The sequence below is a fragment of the Siniperca chuatsi genome, linkage group LG19 (assembly GCF_020085105.1).
Source record: "Siniperca chuatsi isolate FFG_IHB_CAS linkage group LG19, ASM2008510v1, whole genome shotgun sequence".
Taxonomy (NCBI): Eukaryota; Metazoa; Chordata; class Actinopteri; order Centrarchiformes; family Sinipercidae; genus Siniperca; species Siniperca chuatsi.
Window position 1 is genome coordinate 12725364 of NC_058060.1, and position 25845 is coordinate 12751208.

The following is a 25845-nucleotide window of genomic DNA, read 5'->3' on the forward strand; positions in this document are numbered from 1 at the left end:
AAGACATCATATTCCTACAGCTGCTAGGGGGTTTTGTCACTTGAATGTAAACATATGATGTTTTGGGGGATTTGCTGAAATGACTGATACCGTCTGGTTTTTTGGGGGGAGGACAGTCTGGCATGAAATTCAGACATGCTACATGCCCATCATGCCTGCTACATAAAGGGCACACTACTTCCTGCATTGGCACTCAACGTTGGCATTGAAAGTAAATCATGAGGTGTTGAATCGTCCTGTATGGACCTAATTTCTACAGATATTGGGATGAATTACTATAATACACAATTGCCTGTTTTTTAGTAGTGAAACTACAATTGTCTTGCTCTCAGTAGAGCCAACAACAACCAAAAACAAAAACTTAAACATACATGGCATGTTTCCTTACGGAACAAAACTACTAAAACTCCACTCCACTTTCTCTCACAGTCTCACTCACACACAGACACTGCCAAATGTGTTCACATATGTGCACACAATAACTTTGACTCACAGAGTTTTTATTAAGTTGTGAAAACACATGTTGTTTATCTCTTTATTTCTCAGACTTGCCTGAAGCGATTCATAGAATCATTTATAGCATCCAGGCTAATGAAGAGAGAAATGTTTCCATCAAATAAATGAGCTCATTAATCCAGTGAATTGTTCTTCGGTAAAATGTAACGTGTCTAATATGTGAAAAGTTTAGGCTAAATCACTGGCCAAGAGAACATGTGACCTTTATGACTGTTAGCCTTACAAAGTTATTCCTATTTACTATTTTGCTGTTGGTGGGCAGGGGCCTTCAACATAAGTCTGTTTCCCCAAGTTTTGGACAGTAATATAACAAAAGTTCAATTAAGTCTTTATCATAATAAAGGAATGACAAATGCCTCATTCAGTAATTGCAATAAGATACCGTATCAATGATTAAGTTACACATAAAATGTAACTAATTGACTGGGTGTAACATTACTGCCTCAAACTATTTTTGACTAATTCAGTTAAATTCAGTAAAAATTCAGTTACAGCAAATCTTAATGTTTAGTGATGATAACCTGACCACCCTAAAATGAGATTGCTGATAGTGCTGCATACCAAGCCTTTTTCTCAGTTAAAGTTTTCACTTGCTGTCAGCAAAATGACATCCAATTAATCTGGGGTGATCTCATAAAGTCACAATTGTCAATGTAATTTTTGTCCAGTCATGTCAAAAGTTATTATGTTACTGGTAAAAATGCTGTCATTATAAAGTTCTATTATTTCAGGATTTATTTCACATTATGGAATTTTGTTATGTTAGCATATCTATTGGCTCTTAAAATGTTACAGGCCACTAAAAAGGAAGTAAAAGTAGGTGATAAGGCAGCTATCTACAGTGGATAGATGGAAAAGGGGAAAAAGTTTACAGAGTGAGGAGAATAAAATGGAGAAAACTGAAGAGAGAAAGTGGAATAAAGGGATAAATTGAAACTCCTGTTCTCCTGTCACATCAAGCTGTTAACACACTTCAGTCACAGGTCGAGAAAAAGGACTGTGCTGTGGCCAACAATAAACTTCTGATCTTGATGTCAACATTATATGTGCTGTAAGACACTTAGTGAAAAATAATGGACTTGGGACAAGTGATTAACTGGCTGACCATAGAGGTGAGAACAACACTAAAAGCGTCACATGTAAACACGTTGTTATTTGACTTTATTACGTTTTCCTCAGCATTGTTTTAATGAATGTGTACCGGGCACAGGGTGTGATTATTTTTAATATATTCTATAAATTAAACAGAACACACTACCTGACCCATGTCTCAACAGCATGTTTTGTAATGTTTTGGTTTGACTCGGGGCTATTACTCCTCATGAAGTCTGATGTAAAAGAGTCCCATCCATAGCAACCGTGAACGGAGACACAGCTTAGATATTGGTTGTTGGTATAAAAAAGGTATGAGAGCCAAAGGAGGAGAGAGAGAGTGATGTACACAGGAGGAGAGGAAAGAAACAAGCGTGGCCAAGGATGAGTGTGGTTCAGTATAATGAGGCTGTGTGTCTGCGTGGCGTTGTTAGAGTCCATTCCTTGGGCACTTCTGGTCTCAATTATTGCCTCGCAAGTCACAGCAAGCCAACCACTGTAATATTCCACACACACACACACACACACACACACACACATACTAGCAGGTCTTGCATTACACCCTAATGACTTTATTCTGCAGCACTGGTTAACAACTTGTTTATTTTTTTCTCTCATTTTTGGTTTTTGATGTTCATCATTAACCTTTACAAATGCAGCAGCGGCAGACAATTTTATCTGTCTTCTCCCTCGCTTTCGCTCTTAAGCTCTGCAAAAATAACAGGTACCAATAATGGTGCACTTGTGTGAAATGCGAACAAGGCTAGCTGACATCCAGCTGAAGTACGAAAGTCTGTCCCTAATTAAGTTTTATTGGAAAATATGCAATCCTTAACTAATCTACAATGAGTGCTGCTGACTCCACTGCTGTGTGGCCTTTAAGTCAACTCAAACCTTTTACCTTGTTTTTTGTTTTCTATTTCTAGTTTTACTGCTGGAAAAAAAGAATATGCTGATCAGGGACATTGTCGTTGGCTTTTAACTGTTTGGGATTATATCATTATTAATTTTAATATCCTTTTTTATTTCATATATTATCCCTTTTTATTAGCCTATTGTGCCCACACACTGCCCGATTGTGCCACGTCTTTCATTACCCGACTAATGTTCTGGTTACAGTGTCATTAATTTGTGAAAGCACTCAAGGCAAGAAGCAAGTCAGGGGCCGAGAGAGAACAAGAGCTAATATGTCGAAAGACAAGAGAAAGGAGAACTATCATCAGGGTCCTCGGGCATCTCTCTCGCTCTCCCCATCACCCCAGTGTCCGCCTTTCTTTTTCCCTTCCTTTTCTTACCCCCTGTAGACAAGATGCTAATTAACGTTAAATTATCCTTTCTATCTTTCCCTGCTTTAAATGCACTGATGAGAATCTGCCTCCCTTCAAGGTTGCAGGCAACTTTTTGGACCCCACCCATTACGGGCAGGGGGCAGAAGAGCTGAGGGTGTTCACTCAGTTAATAAAAGGCACTCGAGGCTGACGTGTAAAGTTAGGCTTTATATAGCACAGCAAATTAACGGCTTGAATTAGCCTGAAACCTTTCTACAGCCTTTCACATAGGTTAGAACAGGAGACACTTGACAGACATCTGTGGTGGTGATTGTAGAACTTTTGCTCAGTGCTCAATGACATGCACAGACATACCATTGTCCACCCCATTTTCTATTCAGAATTGCTTGGGCATGGTAGAACTACTATTTAAAATAGCAAGTACCTTATATATACTTTCTCAGTTCAACAATTCTAATCATTTCAATTCTGAATGTCCGACTGAATCGTCAACGTTCATCGTCGTGATGCTGACAGTTACTTGACTCCATGCTTCCTGGTGAAGCCCAGGAATTAGACTGGAGTAGGCTATATCTAGATTTGTATGTGAAAATATGTACTAGAATACAGAACAAAATGTCATATAGGATTTCATGAACATTTTTTCTGGCCTTACCATCCCATATTTCATTATACCTATTAGAAGTATTTTAGTTGATCACCAGGCTCTCCAATGCTCTCTGAACTGGAGCTTTTGGGGTTAGCCCACTACAGAAAAGCACTCTCTTTAACATTATGTTAAAGATGAAACTCATTCATAATACTATGCACAGATATATATATAATGTGTATTTACCATTGATTTAAATATTTGTTTTTAGTTAGTTATTAGCCTACTTCCAACTTTTAAAAAATGCTTCTGAGAAAATAGGCCTACATCACATTAAATTAATTATAGAAATGGTTGCTTGACATTTCTATCATAATGCTTCACCTGCTGGCCTGCTGGTAGCCTGAAGCCAGCTCTGCAAAGATGTGCTCCCCTTAGCTGCCTCCCTCAGCTCTTTCTCTTTCTAGCTTAGACTGCCTACAGTATATGTTAGCCAGCTACCTAGCTAAGAGTGGTTCGTGTGATAGCATATTATATGGCAATGTTGCGCAATGTGATGCAAACGTGACAAGCTGCGCATCGTTCGGAAGCATATGTGGAGATTTTTATTCATATGGCATCCCTTTTGGTATACCATTCGTCATTAATCATTTCCACAACTTCAAACGACTCAAAGGAGCTCTCACAAAACAGCAACAATCCCAAGTTTGGATGCTACAGTGTTACATGGCAGGGGACATAGGGCCACCCCACACGCGGAGGCATGCATATCAAAAAGTAATAAAAAGTTGAAAGATATGGCGTTTTAATTTAGTCTAACTTTAGCAATTATGGGCTACTTGTATTTATGCAGCCTCAACAGCATAAGAGGGCAAATGGAATGGAAACAGCAGGTGTGTGTGTGTGTTGGTGGACGGGCGGGTGAGTTTTTTTCTTGTGACAAAGTAGTGTTTAGTGAGAGAGACTGTACAAGAAGTAGAGCAACAAAGTGCAATCCGTCACAGAAAAGCCCATATCATTTACATCCCATAATGTGTGCTCTCTGGTAGCTGTTGCCTCGGTAATGCGTCATTGCCCGGGATAATGCTGTCATATGTTGTGTTGACAGAGTCATGTGTCTTATCCTGTGCCATGTCTGTCTACCTGAGTGCAACACTTACAGCTCATAGCCACACAGGTGCTCGTGTCGAAGGAAAAGAATATAACACTTTACAGTACATTAAGTTGGAGTAATAAGGTGTTTGCAAGGGCAGCATCTCTCTCTTTTTTCTCTTTTATTTCCTCAGTTACGCTTTTTCTTCCTTCATATTTCTTTTTCTCTTTCTCATTGTGCTTGTCGTTTTCTCTCCCACAGTCTCTTAGTCACACAAACTCATGAGAGTCCCAAGGATGGTAGAGTTACGGCTGTAGTGTGTTACTGTGTATCTGTCTGATTTCTGTCTGTGTGGATGGACAACACCAGCTGCTAGTGAAGTTTTTGGTGTGTGTGTGTCTATGTAGTTTTCAAAGCCTTTATGTCTGTCTCTCACTCAGTACTTGTGTGTGTTTTTCATGTGTGTGTGTTTGTGTTTATTGGCATTGCCATAGAGTGAGCTGTCCATGCCTGCTGGCCACTGACTGTAGCATTCTCTCAGCATGTCAAATACTCTCTGCTCCCGGTCTGCCTAGTGTTGGGCAGATTGCACAAATTCTGTTTTAACATAAGCAAAGACAAAAGGTATCCATGGTAGAATTTATCTGAGCAGAAGAACAAAGTTTAATTGTTAAAATCTACATACATTTGTTTGAATCACCTGAATTAATTAACAAAACCCTTATTTTAGTGCAAGCAGGGTCACTTTTCCTGATACAAAATGTATCAAGTGAGAACACATTTTGGCTTATTCCCTCTAGTGCAGACTAAAATACAATTTTACTGTCATTTCTAAACAGATTTTGAACCCAGCACTACCAGTGTTTCAACACCTGGGAAATGGAACTGAATGGATTAGTGTCCAGCCATACAAGAGTCTTACTAACCTAGAAATAATGTAAAATGTTGGAAGAAAGGTGTTGTGCTTTCCTTAAAAGTAGTTTACACATTATATTTTTCATAGTTTTTCACTCGAGAGGAAGCTGTCTGATGTACCTGCAGCTGCTAGAAGCTGAAATTAGTGCTCTGGCACAGCCAAAGATCAAATGGTATGGGCTGCTCTTGGTCACGTTTTGCTAGAGCTAAACTGGTTCTCATTCAAAGATAAAAGTAGTCTTTTGAAGTTCTCATTTGCTGTATATTTATTGGTATGTAATGCAGAAGAATAACAAGCACAAATGCTTAGGCTAATATCTTCTTCAGTGTGTGGGCTCATCTTTTAGGTAAGTAGTGTCAGGTGCACATAATTAGAGCTACAAATCAAACACTGTCAATAAAAATGGAGCACTTTTAAGGAAAAGACAGGCAGTATATAGATTCACGGATACAGAAAATCTGCATCACCTGTCAAAATAACAAAAATAACTCAGTTATGTTTGGAAAATGCTCTAAGTATCCAAGGTGAACATACATGAGTCTCTTCATTGCCAAAGAAAGTTTTTAACAGTCGCTTTTCTAATTTTAAGTATCCTTTATAATGTAAGTCCTTAATTAACTTTTACTAGTAAATCCATAAAACATGAAAAGGCTAGGAACATAATTAACACTGTCACCTGATTAAATTTATTATCATCTTACCCTTCAACTTATTTGTAGTTTTTGTGTCATTGGTGTTACAGCTATAATAGTTGGAGCAATACCGGGCTTCTACTCACACATTTCTATAACAGTTGCTCAAATTACAGAAGTGAGGATAATTTCTAAATCTCTGTTTATCCTGAGTGTTGAACTTATAGGATGTACATAGGAGCTTTAACATGCAATTAAAAGTGCTTAATAATTAATAAAGTCTAAAAAGATATTGCTGTTTTAATATGCAGCACATTACATTTCTGATGACACTTTTGTTGCAGAGCAAGTTCGAACAGCCCATGTAGACTATTGTTTCCTGCTATTTTCAGCCAAAGACATCAGTCAATATAAAGAGCCTACAAGGGAGTCCATTATCTATACGCGAAAGTCAGCACTCAGCACATAGTACTGTTAACACTTTGCTAATGGTTTGGTTACTGCCACTGCCAGTGTGTTTTTCACTTCATATTTTAGTATAAGCTGCACAAAGCTGCAGCTATAAAAAGAGAAGAAATTCCCAGAAAATAAGGATCTTTCTAGAAAGAGGAACAAAGTAAATGCTGTGCACTCCTGCCCATTATGTCTCTCAACTCACAGAAACCCACATATTGTTCAAAACCACATACCAATAATACAGAGATATCTTAAAAACACGAAGCCACAAGCACAAAAATAAGTATAATCACACAATGCAACATCCACACAAAGCATGCCTTATCTCTTTTCTTTTCTCCCTGTTATCTATTTTCTTCTCCATCTTCCTTACATTTCTCTAAAGCCCCCTAAAGGTCATGGTGAGAATGTTTTTGAGGACTACTTTTGAATTCCTTTGCAATATGTTTTACATTCTCTTGCAATACTTTTGCGTTACCTTGCAATACTTTTCTTCTTCCATTCCTTCTGAGCCATATGTCTGTTTCTGCTCAGGTGCTCCCAGCGCAGAGCAACAGTATATCAGGTCATTGAATTTTACTTTGAACTTGACATTAAGTATGCTGATATAGTACTACAGCTCAATAGGCATACATGGTTATGTAATTAGTAAACTTAAACAAATTCTTAGATCAAGAGGTCTCTCCAGAAGAAAGCAGTACGGTAATCTGCAGGATGCTGTCAGTTTCATTCGTGAACGGTTACTGTACTCTGCGCTGTACTTTACCCCAGAGGGTTTCACTGAGGAAAAGGAGACGGCAGAATTACAGATGTGCAGTTGAATCCACCTCTTAAAGTTCATGTGCTATATTTGTAGGAGTCAAAAAAAGCAACAAACTAGAAGGTGACTGAAATGCTGCAAACAGAGTCTGTGGTTCTGTTGCAGAAAGAGCAGACAGCATTGAACCACTTGCAGAGATACATCAGGAATGCAGACCAAGTTGGAAAGCTTTCACAGGGTCCTCTGTTCTTTGCACAAAACAAATTAAAGTAACCTTCTATGCTGAAATAGGTTTTGGTTGTTCTACATGTGGAGCAATAATTGATGTTCCTTATACAAACAGCTCCTACCCAGAAGTTTGATAATGCTCTGTAGTACTTGACATCATATAAGGTGAGGTGTCCATAAACAATGCTAAATGCAATAACTTGAGAATTTCCACATACTTTCCATTCCAAATAGACATATGGCTCAGACGGAATGGAAGAAGAAAAGTATTGCGAGAGAACACAAAATTTATTGCGAGGTAACTCAAAACATATTGCGAGGGAGCACAAAAGAAGTCCTCAAACAAATTCTTGCCGTGACCTTTAGGGGGCTCTGTACATTTCTTCTTTTTTATCTCATCTACTCTCTGAAATGCTCAGTGCTGAAGGCTGGGCCCTAGGCACAACATATACAAAGGCACCACACACAAATACAACACATATACACATTAATGCTATGTGAGCTTCCAACAAATCTAAATAACATGTATTGTTGCTCTAGCTTCATGTTTCTAAAGACGAACTGCCAGTCCAGTATAAAATAAAGTGATGTGTGTGTTGCTGATGGCGTGTGTGTGTGTGTGTGTTTCATAAGGCACTCTGGCTGATGGACCAAACGTATTGAGCATTTTAATGTATTCATTTCGTTCAATGCCAATACATATGGGAAGGAGTGTGTGTGTGTGTTTGTGTGTGTGTGTTCGCACGTATGTGTGTTTGTGTGTATTGGTTATTATCAGTGTGAGTTTGTCCCTTGTGGATCTCCATGCTCATGATTTTACTGGGTAGAGATTGTTGTTAGACAGCAACATTAAACTGAGTTCTCCTTAGAGAAAAAGCTCTGCATGGTTAGCATTCGAGTGGGCGAGATTTCTGATGAAAGCATACTGAGTGATGATAAAATGAACCTGATAGCTTATTGATCTCCTTTGGGAAATTCTCATTTTCATGTCTCTAAGGATTCAGTGTGTTACTCAAAGGAATACACTGAGTTTTTCAATATCACAGTTACCTATTAAGTGGATAAAATATGCACAAGGTCATATGTGTCTGCCCCAGATCTTTTTTTTAATCAAACAATGTGCTGAGTCACTACAACCACCGACCTGCCCCATTATGTATTATTAAAACTTGATGCCCGGACCCCAAAATGATGCCTATTTATTCCAGGATAATTGCTTGCCTGGCGCAAACTCCAAAAAAGTTTTCTAGCTTCCGGGTTTACTTCCGGGGTATGTGGTCCACTGAATATGCGCAGCAGTGTTTCTCCCGCGGTTCCCACTTTGATGACGTTGCAGATTTTTAAATCATTTTTCTCAGCTCAAGGAAAGTTTTACAAATATAAAACCTCCATGGATCAAAAATCCATCAGTCATTATTGACCTTGTTTATAGTTTGAGGTGTCCTGTCAGCAGTTTTATAGATGTCTCTTTTATAATGGTGGCCTATGGGGAAAATGCTTTTTGGGATTTTTGTTGCAATACCGCGAGTGGCCACTGGAAAAAATGGCTGCAAGGCTGAGCGGCGGTGCCATATCCAGTTCTCATTATACGTCCATGACCTGACCTTTAAGATAAGACAAAGTTGTTAGCAAGGAAATCTCATTAACTCATTAAATCTCATACGTTAAAATGACGTAGCCAGGTTTGTCTTCTTTCGGGTGAGAAAGCATGTTCATGTGCTTCGCAGTGAAATTTAATCTCCCATTACCCACTAGCTTACTTTTCAAAATAAGCAATACTTTACAAGTTATGCAGAAACAGAGACATTTTTGGGATACATACTGTTGTGTTGTTTCTAACAAAAATGTTCCTTTTAGTCAGTGTTGAATGAATCTGAATTTTGTCGTCACCATTCATACACTGAGCACTGGTTGCCTCGCAATTAGCAAGAATATCCAGGGGTCTACCTTCTGTGTTTACTTCCGGTCAGCTCAGAGACAAGAGTTCGAAATGATTTATATACAATTTTGGTTTATTTGGAAAGCTTTAGGAGCCTTGCACAGCTTGCCCCAATATACTGTACATTGTTTTGCTTGAGTCTGACTTTCTATGCATAATCAGAATCAGAAATACTTTATTGATCCCCAAAGGGAAACTCTTTGTTACAGCAGCTCACCTTTACGTCAGTGCACACAGGAAAGTACTAGCAAAAAATATAATACAATACACTATAATACAGGTCAGAAAATATATTAAGTACCAAGTGGGTATAAGTTTAAAATAAAATAAGTGTGAAGTACAAAGTGGGTTTACCACTTGATAATGATAATACGGTGTAATAATACAATGTAATAACATAAGTAATAAGTAGTAGTGCATGCACTGTCAAGGTAAGTGTAGCTTATTAAGATTATTATGAGACGGTGAATATTGCACAGCAGTAATAGAGGTATGAATAAATTATCAATAAATAGGAAAAACTAGAATATTGCACCAGAGTATTAACACAGGATATTGCACAATTATTTCAAGTATTGCAGAGATGTAATGATCAATGTTTAGTTTAATGACCTAGGGTCATACAGACTAACACTGAGAGGGAGGAGTTAAAGAGTTTGATGGCCAAAGGCAGGAATGACTTTCTGTGGCACTCTGTGGTGCTTTTTGGGGGGAAGAGTCTTCCGCTGAAGGTACTCCTTTGTTTGACCAGCACGTCATGGAGTGGGTGGGAGACGCTGTCCAAGATGGCATGTAGTTTGGCCAGCATCCTCCTCTCTGACACCACCGACAGAGAGTGCAGCTCCACCCCCACAATGTCACAGGCCTTACAGATCAGATGTTGAAGGACCTCAGCCTCCTCAGAAAATAGAGGCGGCTCTGGCCTTTCCTGTAAAGCGCTTGAGTGTTCTTAGCCCAGTCCAGTTTATTGTCCATGTGTACTCCCAAGTACTTGTAATCCTCTACAATGTCCACACTGACCCCCTGGATGGAAACCGGGGTCACTGGTGCCTTGGCCCTCCGTAGATCCACAATCAGCTCCTTAGACTTTGTGGCATTGAGCTGCAGATGGTTCTGCTCACACCATGAAACAAAGTTACCCACCACAGCGCTGTACTCAGACTCATCACCACCGCTGATACATCCCACCACAGCAGAGTCATCAGAAAACTTCTGAAGGTGGCAGGACTCTGTGTGGTAGCTGAAGTCCGTGGTGTAGATGGTGAAGAGGAAGGGAGAGAGGACAGTCCCCTGAGGGGCCCCAGTGTTGCTGACCACGCTGTCCGACACACAGTGCTGCAGGCGCACATGCTGTGGTCTGCCAGTTGGGTAGTCCACAATCCAGGACACAAGGGGGGCATCCAGCCATAGCCATACCTATTAGTCGGAATGACCACAATTATAAGAATAAGACTTATTATTGTTACTTTCATTCATCCAGTTTTTTTTCTAGCATGCATTTAATGTATGTAGGTAATGTGTGTGTATACAGAAACCCTATTATATTTTGCAACTGTGGTGAAGTACTGAAATCAGGTTAGAATCGAGAAAAAACGTACCATTTACTCTAATCTCCCAAACTCAGCATACTGCACCTTTGATACAGACAGCTGTTGCAACATTCAGTTTGTGTGTGGTTTTATTTTTAGTGTGTATATCTGTGTGTTTGCATGTTTTTGTTGTTTTTGAACTTACCAACTGAGAACAAAGCAAGCACCTGGATTTTAGTTTACACATATCATGAGGGCTTAATCCATTGTGTACTTCTTTCTGAGACATGTTCACGCGTTTTTGTTTTGTTTTGGTTTTGAGTTTTTTGGGTTTGTCTGTGTTGTTTGGGATTTGATTGCTCCTGTTGAGTATATAAGATAGTGGAGGAAAGTTGATCCATAAACAGCTTCATTTTTTCCCACTGTATTTGCAAAGTTCAGAGATTGACAGCATAACATTGAGCACAACTGAGACCTGTGTCCAACTCCAAAAAACACTCCAAATACACAGAGCTTATCAATTCAGGCTTTCACTGAGTGAAGAGAAGACAAGGACAGACATAAGGACGAAGGAAAATGTTGCATCTTGCAGTAGCATAGCAATGAGAAGAGGGAAGAAATAGCTAGAAGGGGGCGTGTATGACAGAAATTGATGTAGAGTGACAGAGAGAAGAAAACGTAAGTAAAAGAGGTAAAAGAGAGAGAGGAATGAGGGTAGAAGGAGAAGCAGATTAGTTTGTTTTTTGCTGCTTGCTCTGACATTGAAAGATATGTCGGTGCTAATGTCCCAGAAAGCCTTGAATAACGCAGCAAACCCATACATATCCCCCTTAATGGGATTTTGAGCTGTGCTTGCTCCCTCTCACATGCACACACATACACACACACCAGCATACCCAAACAACCACATACACATAAACAACACACCATATGGCCGCTGCCTAGCGGAAAGATAAAAGGCAAATGGAAAAATAGAAACCGCTCGCTTGAGGAGTAATTATAATATTGTCTTCTCATTTGTGACGAGCTGAGGGGTTGATCTCAATTATGAAGCTTTCTAAGGCAATCCTCGGCTCTTCATTTGTCCTCCCCCAAGGTTGCCAGGGACAACGGATGCACGACGAGCTGTAGCGTATGACCACAAACTGATCATCAAACATAGCGGTTGCATTGATCACAGAAGCAAGAGGATCCCGCTAGATTATGAAGACATGCTCTTATCCATTTGCATATACATACCACCCCCCCACACACACACACACACCCCACCCACCCCCCTACACACACACACACTCACGCACTCATATATAATATGAACCATGGTATTTCCAGTGTCATTAGTGTTTATACATGCAGCAGAGTGTCTGCATCAGCAAGCGCATGGTTTATTGGCGTCTGTGAGTGTGTATGCGCCGATCACTGGAGGCAGTTTTAACACAGCTCTCGGATTACAGCGGGATATTGGGGCATATAGAGATTAGACCAATTGGAAAAACAACAGGAGAAAAACAGAGGAAATATCACTCAGTGGTGCTAATGAAGCAACACAGGGAGGAAAGTTGATTAACCGACTTGACCTTGAGGGGTTTTAAAACTAACCCAGGAAAAGTTAGAGAGACAAAGTTGGATACAGAGTTTTCCAGCTGTATGTGTCTGTCAGTGTGTACCTGTCTGCTATCATGTGTATCTTGTGCCACTGTTTAATAGCGATTCTGTGTGGGCGTGCATGTGAGTGGTTCTGTTTGTCATAAACTTAATGTCTGTGTATGGCACTCCGTTAATATCAGTGAGTTTATATCGATGTCAGTAAATGTCAGTGTGTGTGTCTGTGTCACAGTGTGTTATTTTGTGCCGATGACACATCTCTGTGGAACGTTTTTTGTCTTGTTTCTCACAGAGGGAGAATAAACAAACTAATAAATATTCATGATGTTTGTCTTATCGAATGTTGGTGTACCATGTGACATTCTCTTGTAATTACTCAGCTCCAATTGTCTGTGTGTTTTTGTGTGCATATTGCTCATGTGTCATACTGCGTGTTTGTACACACAGCCTTTGATTCCTGAGTGCTGGTGCATATGACATCCTCCTGGGTATCAACAAATGACAGCTTTGTCATCAACTTGGAATAGTCTAATATCTGAGTCATAGGAGTAGGCCCCTTAATGAATCTCATACTTTGAGAGAGTGAGCCAAGAGGGACACAAAATACTATGGTTATAATAGTAATAAACTTCTGTGCAAAGATGTTTATTCAGTACCACCAATAATTGTGAAAATAAAGTGTTTGCAAAAAGCACAGCAAAAACAAAACCTAGAGTTAAAATCAGTCGATATCTCTTAAAGTATACTGGAAGAATGAAGTGTGGCCCTGTGCATTTCATTATAAAACTGCCTGCGCCACACTACTACTTTGCTAAGTACAGTAGGAAGAATTTAAACCGGTTCGTACATTTACAAGATGCGTTGGGGATAAGTATGGTGATATTCTTTCTTATTGTAAACAAAGACTTTAACCAAAGACAAACTGGTCCTACTAACAAGTATCACCAGGCCAAAGCCTGATTTAGCTTATTCATCTGCCCTGTAGAGCTCCATTGTTGTCCAAAAACTATTAAAAACACATCAATGAGCCAAACCGTTGCACTGGGTGATATGTTCCTTCATTATGAACCTGGGCATTGTAGATAATTTTGAGATGATCCCACATACATCATCCAGCACATACTAGTGCACCAAATTCACTGCAGAAAACAGGCCTCAGTCCTTTGTTGGCAATAAGAAAAAATATAGAATATTGCCATCCTTATCAGTTGACCATTGCTTTTGTTGGCTTTGTAGAAGGAATCGGTTTTTTTTTTTTCAATAATATGATTAAACTGTAAACTTGTTTAACACCTGTATGATACGTTGCTTACATAGTTGTCCAGAACTATCTGTTGTAAAGTTGTGTCCAGCAGAGTCCCCATGTCCCTATACTGTTGTAAAATGATCCAGTGCTAAACAGAATGAATCAAAACCATGTTATGGATACAGGTCTTATACAGTATAATATAATATTGATGTCATTCAGGTATATGATTATTATTATTATTTGTGATATTTCGCTAGTAATATATAATTATGTTTTTTGATTTTCTTTTTTTATATTTGTTTAGAACCCTCATTTTTATTGTATCATCTCTGGCTGTAAGAAAGTAGTCGATGCATTTTCCCTCAGTTGGAAGAAATTTAGGGATTTGGATACCTCCGACAGAGAGCTGTCTCAACAGAAGCTCATCACAGTTACAAACACATTGGGGTTCCAGGCTGAAGATGATAGAAAAAGAATTGGATCAAGAAAAAGCAGTAACCCAGTCCTGTAGGTAGATAAACAGACAAGGTACAGTACTTTGTGCCCATATGGCAAGACATGGTCTTGGACTGAATGAAAAAGCTCAGCAGGAACTTCACAGATACCCTTTCAGGTAACAAGCATGTAGTTGTGTTTTGCAAAAGGAAATGTTGCACCTGGTCAATACAGACACATCCAGACTGGCTTAAAATGTAACTTGAACATGATCATTTGGGATAGGATGACCATTCTGGATGACATGAATAAGAAATACCCAAACCCCTCTAAGTCCATTCACTTGACAAAAGACTACAGTGTACACAAAAGAGCAGTTTCTGAGCTAGAGTTTCTGCGCCCATTACCACCACAGACCCAAAAGCAGGCTCGTCATTAAAGTCAAGTTAAAAAATCTGTGATCCTGTCCTCCTGTCAATTTGCGTTTGCATTCTTTTTTGCATCTTTTTCATAAACCCAATAGAAGGAGTGTTATTCATGTCATTTTCAAATGCTTTCAGGAAAAAATGTGCATTGAATGGCTCACGTTTCAGTCTTTTAAAACTCATACACGGTTTGGCTTTGGATGGTTTTGGAACGCTTGCTGAAGTTCATGAGTTTTTTCTACTGTAATTAAATTTAACCACACCAAGGAAGGCATTTTGTCAAAGCCCCATGAGAAAAAATCTCGCAAGTAAAGTATCTCGCCTCTCTTTAGTGTTTTCTGCTGTCCCAAAGGGCAAGTGATTTGGATTACCATCAGGTTTTTTATTAACAGAACCTGGGGTTTAGCTTTGTAGGTTATACCTTCATAGAAAACAAACAGCAGTTGATATTTGGCATTAACTGTAAATGCAAGGACTGGAACAAAAATGGAGTGTTTTAATGTTTTTTGTGCTGTTTACTCTGTTCACTAAATAGTTGTGTGGTTATGTGCCAACAGGCTAATAATGTGGAAGAGAGAGGGAGAGAGAGACAAAAAGAGGAGGCGATAGTGGAGTAGATGGATGCTGTGATACTCATTAAACCATTAGACGGGGTAACAGCTGGACACCCACAACCATCTGCAGCATGTTTCCTCTCTAAACAAGACTGTTTAACCTGATCTCACACACGCACACACACACACACATATCAGCACACGAACAATAACTGCACAAACTGTTACTCTCACACCCATTCACCGATCTGTCTGTACCTATTTCTTTCCCACACACAAACTGATCTATGAGTGCCTCTCTCGCTCTCTATCACACACATACATGAACACACACACACACACACACACACAGACACGCTGAACCTTCTCACCCCCACAAGTCCTTAATTTTCCAGCTGTGTAGGCAAGCAGCAGTGGGCAGTTTGTCCCCCTGACAAGGGTCACCGACCCAGGAGAGAGCCCTCTGTCTCTCCCCTGAGTGCCTGGATGACTGGAGCGCAGGCAGTGAGATAAACACTTGACGAGGGAAAGGGGAGGGAGAGGGGTGACAGGGAGTAAGGGAGATTTGGAGGGATGGAGGAGGAAATAGAACGCAGATGGGTGGGATCGAGGGAGGGTGGCACACAGAGCGGGGAAACGAGAGCGTGATGAGGTGAGGAAGTTGAGAGGGAGGAGGAAGAAAAGGATGGAGCTGGGTCAGACAGGCAGCTTGAAGGGTGGAGGTGAGGATGAGAGCAGGGGATCATGGTGTTGGGGGAAGGGGGTGGGGGCTTGGGTGTCCAGTGAAGCACAGCGTGATGGATCACAATGTTAGCGGAAATACAGGTGTTGAGAGGGAGCAGGCTTGACTTCTCGAAAGCAGCTTTTGTCAGAAGGCAAAATACAGGCACACACAGTCACACCAGCACCGAGGGAAGAGAAGAAACAGGAGAGTTGAAGGGCTAATGTATTTTTTTAGGCATATCTGAGAAAAAAGGTTGAGTGGTAGAGAGACAGAAGAAAGAGAGGGAGAGAAAGGCCACCCTTGCATAGTCCTTTTTGATTTGTGTAGCACCGTGAAAGGCAATTTATATGTCTAAGGATTCCAAGATTTCAACCTGCCTTTCATGCTGCAGTCCATTGCTCCACTGAAAGTCCTCTACATGTAGTTTCACTCTGTTCTGTCTTTCTCTCTCTCTCTCTTGCTCTAACACACACACAAACAGACATGAACACACACACACAGATCAGTGACCCGACAAAGGTGGGAGCCATTTTCAATTTAGGTTTTCATTCTCTTCGTCCCAAAGTGATGCATTGCAGTGGGTGCTCCTCTCCTTACACACTTTTCCCTCAACCTTGACTTGGCCACCGCAACAAACTCGCAATAGTAAGCTTAGGTGAAAGATGATTAAGACACTGAATGACTTATGTGTTATCATGTGGGCAATGGATAGAAAAATGTTTTTTTGATTTCAGATGTTGCTGAGTTCATCTTAGCACAGATAATGGATTTCACAGTCATAGGTTGGGTTGTCGCGGTATAGAAATTGGCCATTCTAAATGTAAAGTGAATTCACATCATTTGATTATAGTTCGGGTGTATTTGAAGATATCATACTTGGAATGTTCATGGTAACAGATTTGTGATGATAGTACATCTGCTTATGTCGTTTATAGAGGTTGTTTTAGAAGATCAGCAGGATCCTGATGACTGGCTCTGTGGCGCAATGGATAGCGCATTGGACTTCTAGTCAAGCACTTGTGAAGTGATTCAAAGGTTGTGGGTTCGAGTCCCACCAGAGTCGGACTTTTTTTATCCCACCAAAGAGCACCACAGAGCGCCACAGGAAGTCATTCCTGCCTGTGGCCATCAAACTATTTAACTCCTCCCTCTAAGGATTAGTCTGTTTGACCCTAGGTCACTAAACTGGACATTGAGCATTACATCTTAATAATAATTGTGCAATATTCTGTTTACTACTCAAGTGCAATATTAGTTTTCCCTTGTTAGTTTTTCTTATTACTGTTACGGATATACCTCAATTACTCTCGACAGTACATGCACCTCTATTATTTATTACATAATTAGTGACATTGTATTTATACTGTACTTCACCATCTACCAGTAAACCCACTTGGTACTCGACACTTAGTTTATCTTATACTTATACCAACATGTTACTTAATTTATTTCTGACCTGTTTATAGTGTATAATATCGTTTTCTCCTGTGTGCACTGACGTAAAGAAGAGCTACTGGAACAAAGAGTTTCCCTACGGGGATCAATAAAGTATTTCTGATTCTGATTCTGATTCTGATGCACAGAGCTAACCTCAAAGACCTTGAGCGCTCAAAGATTGACTGATCAAATGCTTTGCATTTCCTTATGTATCTCCTTATGTTCAAGTGGAGTTCAAGCTCCACTTGAACACTCCGCAGAGACTACATCTGAAGGCCAGCTGACCTCTGGCATGTATGTACATTCTGCTTCTACATCAGAAGAAATAACCTCAGCCTCTATTTGTAATTCAGACAACATCATGGAAAGATGTTTTAAAAACTAGGCTACACTTTCACAACTATTTGAATCTGTCTTAACAGTTATGTGAAAATATACATTGAAAATATATTTGGTAAAAAAGTTCAGCTGGCTCTGTAAAGTGTTGTTTTGCTTTGCACTGGTGTTTTGTTTGTGGAAGAAGAGAAACGGTGGCTAGAAAGACAAAAAAAGGGGGGGGGAAATGGCACTAAAAGGTTGAACTAACTGATTCTCTCAGCTGAACAGCTAGAAAGCTCCTCTGCCTGGCAAGCAAGTATTCTCCATGTATCTTGTTCTATTCAAGAGACACACTGACCACCACCCCCTGCTCCACAATATCCGTTCCTTAATTGTGAGATGCTATTTCTTTAATGAAATCTGCACTTTTTCTCTGGAGTATAAATTAGCATGGCCAAATCTCTCTGACCGTGACATCAAGTTCTCATCTCTGTCTTGTTGATTACCTGGACCCAAGATAACTAAATCCCTCCCTTTTGTTTTTCTTTTTTCATACTCACTTGTTACAAACCCCTGTGGTTTTGAATTATGCAAATTGCGTCTGTGGCTCAGCCATGTTTAGGGCTGCTTTTCTCAGCCCAGACTAATCCTATCCAATTACAGGAGCAAAGAGTTTGATGTCATTTGTAAGCACTCCTTTACTGACATAGGTCCGTGTCAACCCAAGACAGCAGTTCAGTTCATAAATTGTGACTCCAATCAGGGTGCTTAGCGCCTGATGTCCAAATTACTTCCTCAGAGGATAAACCTAAGTCAGACTACAGAGGTGCTGAACTCATAACCATAAATGTGTTCAACAAGCAAATAGTAGAGAACACAAAATGAGCAATTCAGGGGGCTTAATCCCGGCAAATGTGGTCATGCTCACAAATTAAAAGGCCTCCTGCAGTGACCTCATCTCTTTATGCAAAACACACCCATATGCTGTAGAGTCTCACAGTTCCCAGCCTCCGTCAGTCCCACAGCAGCAGATGATGCTGCTGTTGAAGTTGCTGCAGCCGCTGAATAATCAGGAAATCACATCAATCACCAATGTATTGTCAAGAACAAATCCACTGACTTTAAAGCAGTAGTTAGTAGGAAAATATCCTCGATATCTGCCCAGTTTGCAAATAATAAGCTTGAGTTTTTTTTGTTGCACTTTATTGAAATACAGTAGTTAAGTATCAGCATTCAAGTGTCTGTCACTAATAAGGCTAGAGTCTCAGGGTTTGAGTTAATCTTGAGGATGTGGAATGGTGTCAGTGTTAAGAAAGCAATATGTGCTATTTCATTTTAGAGTTGAGGTTATGTTGTCTCAACTCTTGAACTGTCGTCAGTACACACTTTGACCAAACTATTTTTGACTATAATTGTAAAACATAAATTGTAAGATGTTTCCAAAAAAAGATGATTCCTAGTTTGCTCATTTATTTCTACTCTGTTTCCCTTTAGACGCACTAAAATTATTGCCTCTCCATTTGTGTCTCATTGCTTCATTGTCTCTGCCATTGCCATACTATTGGCCCTCTTTCTTTGCACAACAGCAGCTCTTCACAGCTGCAGAGGAAAATGGTATTTTCTTTATATGCTTTCACTTTCAGTTTTATTGTAATTCGAGTAGGGACCTTCAACTTCTCACTGAGAGAGTGTATTGTTTAGTACATGGTGGTTTTTGTGCCTTGTGGAGTGGAAAATAGCACACCATCACAACACTGAGAAATATTACAGCCAGAGACTCTGAGATGCCATGTCGCTCTCCATCCGTTCTGCCTCAATGTGAAGCCATGGGTTTTTTATTGTCCTTGTTGTCAGCAACGTTGCGCACTTACAATAGGCGGCACAATAGGACTTGATGTTGTCACAAAGCTTTCACCCATTTCAAAAGGTGTTGTGGCTGCGTGCGTATGCGTTTATAAAGACAGAAGCAGTGGAAAACAATGAAGGAATAGATGGTGAGAATGGAGGGAAGAAAGAATAGACATTAAATAAAATACAGAACAGGAAAAAGAAGGAGAAGAACATGAAAGGTTGTACAGATGTATGTGTTAGTGGATCCCTCCACTGATGTCTCCTGCTGTGCACCTCTGCAGGAGTTTTCAGGGAGGCTACTGATGTTTCCGCACAACTCCTTCTGACTGCTCCTTCGAAGGCAGTTATGGAATTATCATAATCCATTTTCAGGGCGCACTGGAAGACTCCTACCATGTGGTGGGCTGTAAACTGAGATTATATTCACAGCATGATATCGAGGCACCTCTGTGCGTGCAAATGTAGATAGGATGTTAGCAGAGTCACATTTTAGGGGCCAACTCCTTCAAAGGACATGATGTATGATGGTGTGGCCTTCAGAGGACTCAAACTAGTAGGATGAACCTGCACCTCTTCATAGATGCTTCACCATAGCTTCATTGTGAGTTTCTCATAAAGACCAGAACTAATGGTGCATTTTAGCAGTCTTTGTCAACTTGTAGAGTCAGAAACCAAGGCACAGAAAGGATACACTGGCTCCAAATTTGGGTAAAATAAGGCCACATATGGAGGAGCCTTTAGAATGCTGCAGCCTTGTCTTCCCATTATGATGCATATGTTCTTGAAATTCAGATTTCAAAGGAAGCAGCCCCTGAAATGAGACACAGCAAGTGTGTCTGAGTGTGTGTGCTTGTACGGCAGCATGTGTGCATGCCTAATATACGAGTCCGTCAGAGTTTGTCTGTTTGAGTATGCGCTCACAGTGTCTGTGTTACCGCATAAGGGTACTTGTCTGTGGCTCCCAGCTTGCCTTGGGCCATCCTGTGGTGTTTAAATCTGTGTATCATCTGTCATTTAGCCTTCTATCCCTGTGGCTCTAAGAAGCCTACTGCCTCTTCAGTGCTTGTCGCCCCACAATGCTTTCAGTACAATAACTCAGGCAAGCTAACAGGATCACATAACGTAGCATGACCCTTGCGAACACCAACAGTGGAATTTGCTTTGTTGTTCAGCCTTGCTGTATCTGCACTTCAAAATGTTCCGATTTCCACCTGCCCATCTCTGTTTCTGTGTGTCATTCAACATCAAGCTTTCTCCTCTCTCTTCTCCCTTTTCTCCACTTTATCGCTGCCTGTTTCTGTATGTATTCTTTTATTTGTAAAATTGCCTCATTAAGGAGCTAAAGCTATCCAAATTAAATAAGGTTTTTAAGATTTTCTTAAAACTCATTGCTTTACGCAACTCCTCAAGTTCTTTTTTGTCCTACACATCAGATGGCCCTCATCCAGCAGAATATCTCAGGAGATATTTCAGTCGCCACAGATCTTTCAATATCAAGAAATACACTGTGAGAGGTGCCATGGGTACGCTCAAGTTAAAGGGATCATTTTCTAACTTGGCGCTGCTAAAACTGCCACATCGGTGGAACAATTTTGACAAAGCTGTGCAAGATGCATCTTGGAACTCTCTTCTTGTGTTGAAAAAATAATAACTAATTTGCCTAATGGGATACTTTGCTGTGTCAGTCTTTTTTACTGAAAAATAATGTCTATTTTACTGATTTATACAGTAACACTTTATTTGAAAGTGGGTTCATAAGACTGACATGACACCTGTCATGAACATAAAGGAGTCTTTATGAAGGTGAAGAATGACTAAGTCATTAAGTGTCATTCGGTCAATTATGTCATTTTTAATGCAAAGTTGACATTGTTTGTTATGACAACTTGACATTAGCCTAACATCTCAAAGACATCTCAAGCAATGTAAACTTTGCATTAAAAGTGACATAATTGACCGAATGACACTTGCTTGCTAACTGCCAAGTGTATTCATGTTAGAATTTCAGATTATTTTATGACGAATAAAAAGATTGGAGAAACATTTACTGATGTCAAAACAAAGTATTTAGCTCTTTCTAAAAGCTAGCTGTTTGAATGGCTTTCAACATTTTAATAATCATAGCCGCATGATTTGTCAGTGCCGAATTTGAGTGGTTTCACAGATTTCACTCATCATTAATTCAGTCTGAGCAATAAAGCATAGCATGTTCTTAATGCCATCAGATCTATTTTAGGCCATTCTGCAAGAATGATATAAGTTGGGTTGACCAGCACCTTACTTTTTTAGACAGTTTGATTGAAGAATCCCTGTTTTTTCTTCCAGGGAGCGATAGTTTAACTGCACAGTTTGCCATTAGAGGGTGGTGATGAATTGCAAAAGGCAGAGAATTGAAATACTGCTCCCTCTTTCTCTCTCCCTTGGTGGTTAGCTGTGGTCGCTGATGGGGTTTAGTTTCTGTAGAGTTTCAGGGAAGAGGAGGCTGGCAGAGCAGACAATCATGCCCACGTTGTCACCCCAAGGCCCCATGCTTCATCTCAATAAGCCCCTGTCTTCCTCCAGCTTTACAGCAGTTGGAAATAGCATTTGGGATTTGTGCAAGTGTGTGTGTGTGTGTGTGTGTATGCACATGTCTGTGCCTGCACGTGTATGTGTGTATTCACTTACAAAAACAACAAATATTTCAGGGATTTCAGCCAAAGTGAGAGGTCATGTTTCATTCTGTCAGATGAACTGCAGAGGAAGAGAGAAAAGAATGGAGGCAGGAGAGAGAAAACGGAAAAAGACAAATGCAGCGCCGTAAAGAAAAGGACAAGTAAAGTGTAAGATGTAAGAAATATAATCATATAGGGAAGTAAAGAAAGAAGAGCAGGAGAAGCTGGAAACAGAGCAAGTCTATGAGGGAAAGAGAGAAGTGCACTTGGGTTGGTGTTTCCCGTTGAGGTACATTAGCCTTTCTCTCCAGTACTGTGCTCCCTATGTAACCGGGCAGAGAAACAAAGGGAAAAGGAAGATATAGAGTTCAAGAGGGAGAAGGAGAGGAACACATACAGACAGTAGGGATTGGCATATAAGCTTTAATCTTCTACTTCTCTTCTACCTCTGTTTCGGATTCTTTCTCATACTCAGCTCAATACGGCTGAATTCATGAGGCCTTATTGGTGTGGAGGTTACATAAAAGAAGTTGCCATAGAGTGGAAATACAATGAGAATTCAATGGAAGAATAAAAACAACAAGGAGCATCAGTTGTGTGTTGATGTGCCTTGTTAGTTAGGAATCTGCCATATTCAGCTCCCAGACCACTCCACTGTGATTTAATATTAGTATTTCTCTTTCCTTATATCACCCCTCAGTCCAATTACTGTATGCTCTCTTTCTCTCTCTCACTCTCTCCCTCGCTTCCTGATATGCTTTCTGTTTACTGTTTGCTGCCAACAATCGTGAAGGTCATGGCAGTCCATCAACTTTGCTTGCCACTGTTCAGTGTCTCACAAAACACTCATCTGTCTAGTGTATGTAAATTAATTTTTCTATCATTCTACTTCAGTGTGCATGTGTTTAAATGTGTGTCTTTATGCATACTGCATATCCACCATGGCCTTTGTCATAGCAATGAACTTGTGGTAACATCCCAGTGCTGTGTTTTCTCTTAGGTGGTCAGGACATAAGGTTTGAATAAAATAATGACTGACAGTCATATTAAACAGTTATCATAAATTACTACTGTATTGGAATATTTTAAACTATTACTAAGAACACTGCTCCCTACAATACTTTCCTTGTATTATATTATATATATATATATATATATATATATATAATACAGATCTTTAAATGATACATTTAGCAAAGCAATGCTTTTAAATTTTATAGTGTTACAATATTTATTAATGGCATTTCCCACCAATATAGTGCTTGCCTCTATTACACAAGCTAAGCCAGCAGACTGCAACTCTTATTTATCAAGTGAAGGCGTTTTATTTTGTTTCTATAAAAAGCTCTAATGTACTCTAATGTCCATCATAGATGGATGTAGTAATAGAAATTCAGCTCTAAGGTTGCATATATTTATGTTGAGTAAAACCTTTTGATGCAACCCTCCTCTATAACACAATGCAGAATTTGTCTATTCCAAATTTCACCCATAGTTATTTCATGCTATGACATGTTAAACACATTAGACATTGAATAATATATGTGCCTTAATTTGAAGGTGTTGGAGGCATTTTTCCTTGTTTTTAAGATTATTTTGAACCCAGTTTTCCCCCTCAGTTTAGGATGTATGTATACTTAGGTAAATGTGACTTGTTTTGTCCAGAGGCTAATGGGTCTCAATGGTAACCTGATAATACTTAACTGATCTAAAACAACGTTTTGTTTACCTCTGATGAAGGTTCATGGTATCATCTACTCAGTGTATATGGCTGTTTCAAGGATAACAGCAAATTCTTTTAAATAAACCCCATATTCTCCATTTCCACCAGCTTTTACAGACACAGACACTAAATAACCATTAGCACTGCCAATAGTGTTTAAATCTATCACTGTCAACATGCCCCAGTGTCCATCTCATCTCATTAATTTGGTTGTGTCTACGTATATGCATTCATGCATGTATGCCTTGATTAAAAGATGTCAGGAGGTGATATTGCACTGACAAGGTTGCTTCCATACCCCAAGGAGACCTCTTCCACACTGAACGTAGTCTATCACTCATCAGCCATAATCTTCTTGGGAATGATATCCCTGGAATGACCTCCAGGAATTATAGCTTTGCCATTTGGGAATGTCACAGCTTCGGGACAACCTCCCTTTAGCAGCCAGCGATCATGTTCCGACAAGCGATCATTCCTGACCCCTCATCTCATATTTCCCTCAAGCGCTCAGAGAATTACATTTTCATTCTGCTGCAAGCACCTTGATGCATTGCTGTAATCCACCAACTGGCTGACGTACATCCCACGCAAGGGTAGAGCTGGGGTTGTATCTAAACTGCTAATATCATAAAACCATGATTGGAGAGTGAAGGGGGTCTATCATTACACTTAAGTTCAGCATATGGCCACAGGGACAGTACTGTATGTCATGCATGTCTTTTCATAATACCTACCAGCAGTGGACTGTGTTTGCAGTAAACACTGCAGTTCTGTCTGGCATCTTTATTTAAATTACTGTATAGTAACAGAAGCTGTGTATAAGTGGCAAACTACAAGATCACACTTTTTTTTTTTTTTTTTAAAACATGCTTGGTACTATCGTAGAAAAGGTTTCAGTCGTAGTCATCTGGACACTGTTTTCAGAATCAAGACGTTTCGGCTCCCATCCGGAAGTCATTCTCAATTGTGAAAAAATTGGACGGGAACTGGAAATTTAAGCTAATCTGAGTTGCATAAACCCTGCCCTCAGGAAGGAATCTGCCTGAGTATCTGTTAATAGCTAGTTTCACCTGAAACTGACCTAATAGTTTCAAGATGGCCCAGTGATCAGTAATCAGGCCTATTGTTCTCTGGCTGCATCTACTTCATCACTGTTAAGTGCCTGATTAGCATGTGATAGGCGTGACCAAGGTGATAATACACTCTGATAGACTTTGGGCAGATTAAATCTCAGACCACCATTTCTGTTCAAAGAGGGGTTCTCTTTCTTCACAAAAATGGCTTCCTTGACGCCCCAGGGCTTATGCAACTCAGATTAGCTTAAATTTCCAGTTCCCGTCCAATTTTTTCACAATTGAGAATGACTTCCGGATGGGAGCCGAAACGTCTTGATTCTGAAAACAGTGTCCAGATGACTACGACTGAAACCTTTTCTATGATAGAACACTCCTGGACGAATGAGGGATGCTTGGTACTGTTGAAGCACTTTGTTGAAGCAAGCAGGAAGTATGTTGCGTCATTTTTATTTACAAAATATTTATAATATTGCCTTTTTATACAGTGTTACATCATGCCTACGTACAAGGCCAGTAACTAAACTAAAGGGCAGATTTCTTTTTGTTTCAACACCCCTCTCAAATGGTCAAAACAGTCAAAAGAACTTACCAGAGTGTACATCCACCTTGAAACTTGAGGGTTTGTATTTGGTATTTTTATTATTATGCTATTTAGGATGAAGTTTGAGTTGTGGTCTGTGTTTACACAGTGAAATAGTGTCTCCAAAAGAACAAGATATCTATTATATGAGCAACTAAAAAGTGGTCAGGCAGTG

At 39.9% G+C, this 25845-nt stretch overlaps 1 protein-coding gene and 1 non-coding gene across 4 annotated transcripts in view; both read left to right on the forward strand.

The window, feature by feature from the left end:
• cntnap2a (contactin associated protein 2a) overlaps positions 1-25845 on the forward strand; it is a 316253-nt gene that overhangs the window by 218797 nt on the left and 71611 nt on the right. The window lies entirely within an intron of this gene.
• Positions 17003-17094, forward strand: trnar-ucu. Its single transcript is given in 2 exon segments — positions 17003-17039; positions 17059-17094. It is a non-coding gene; the product is annotated as a tRNA-Arg (tRNA).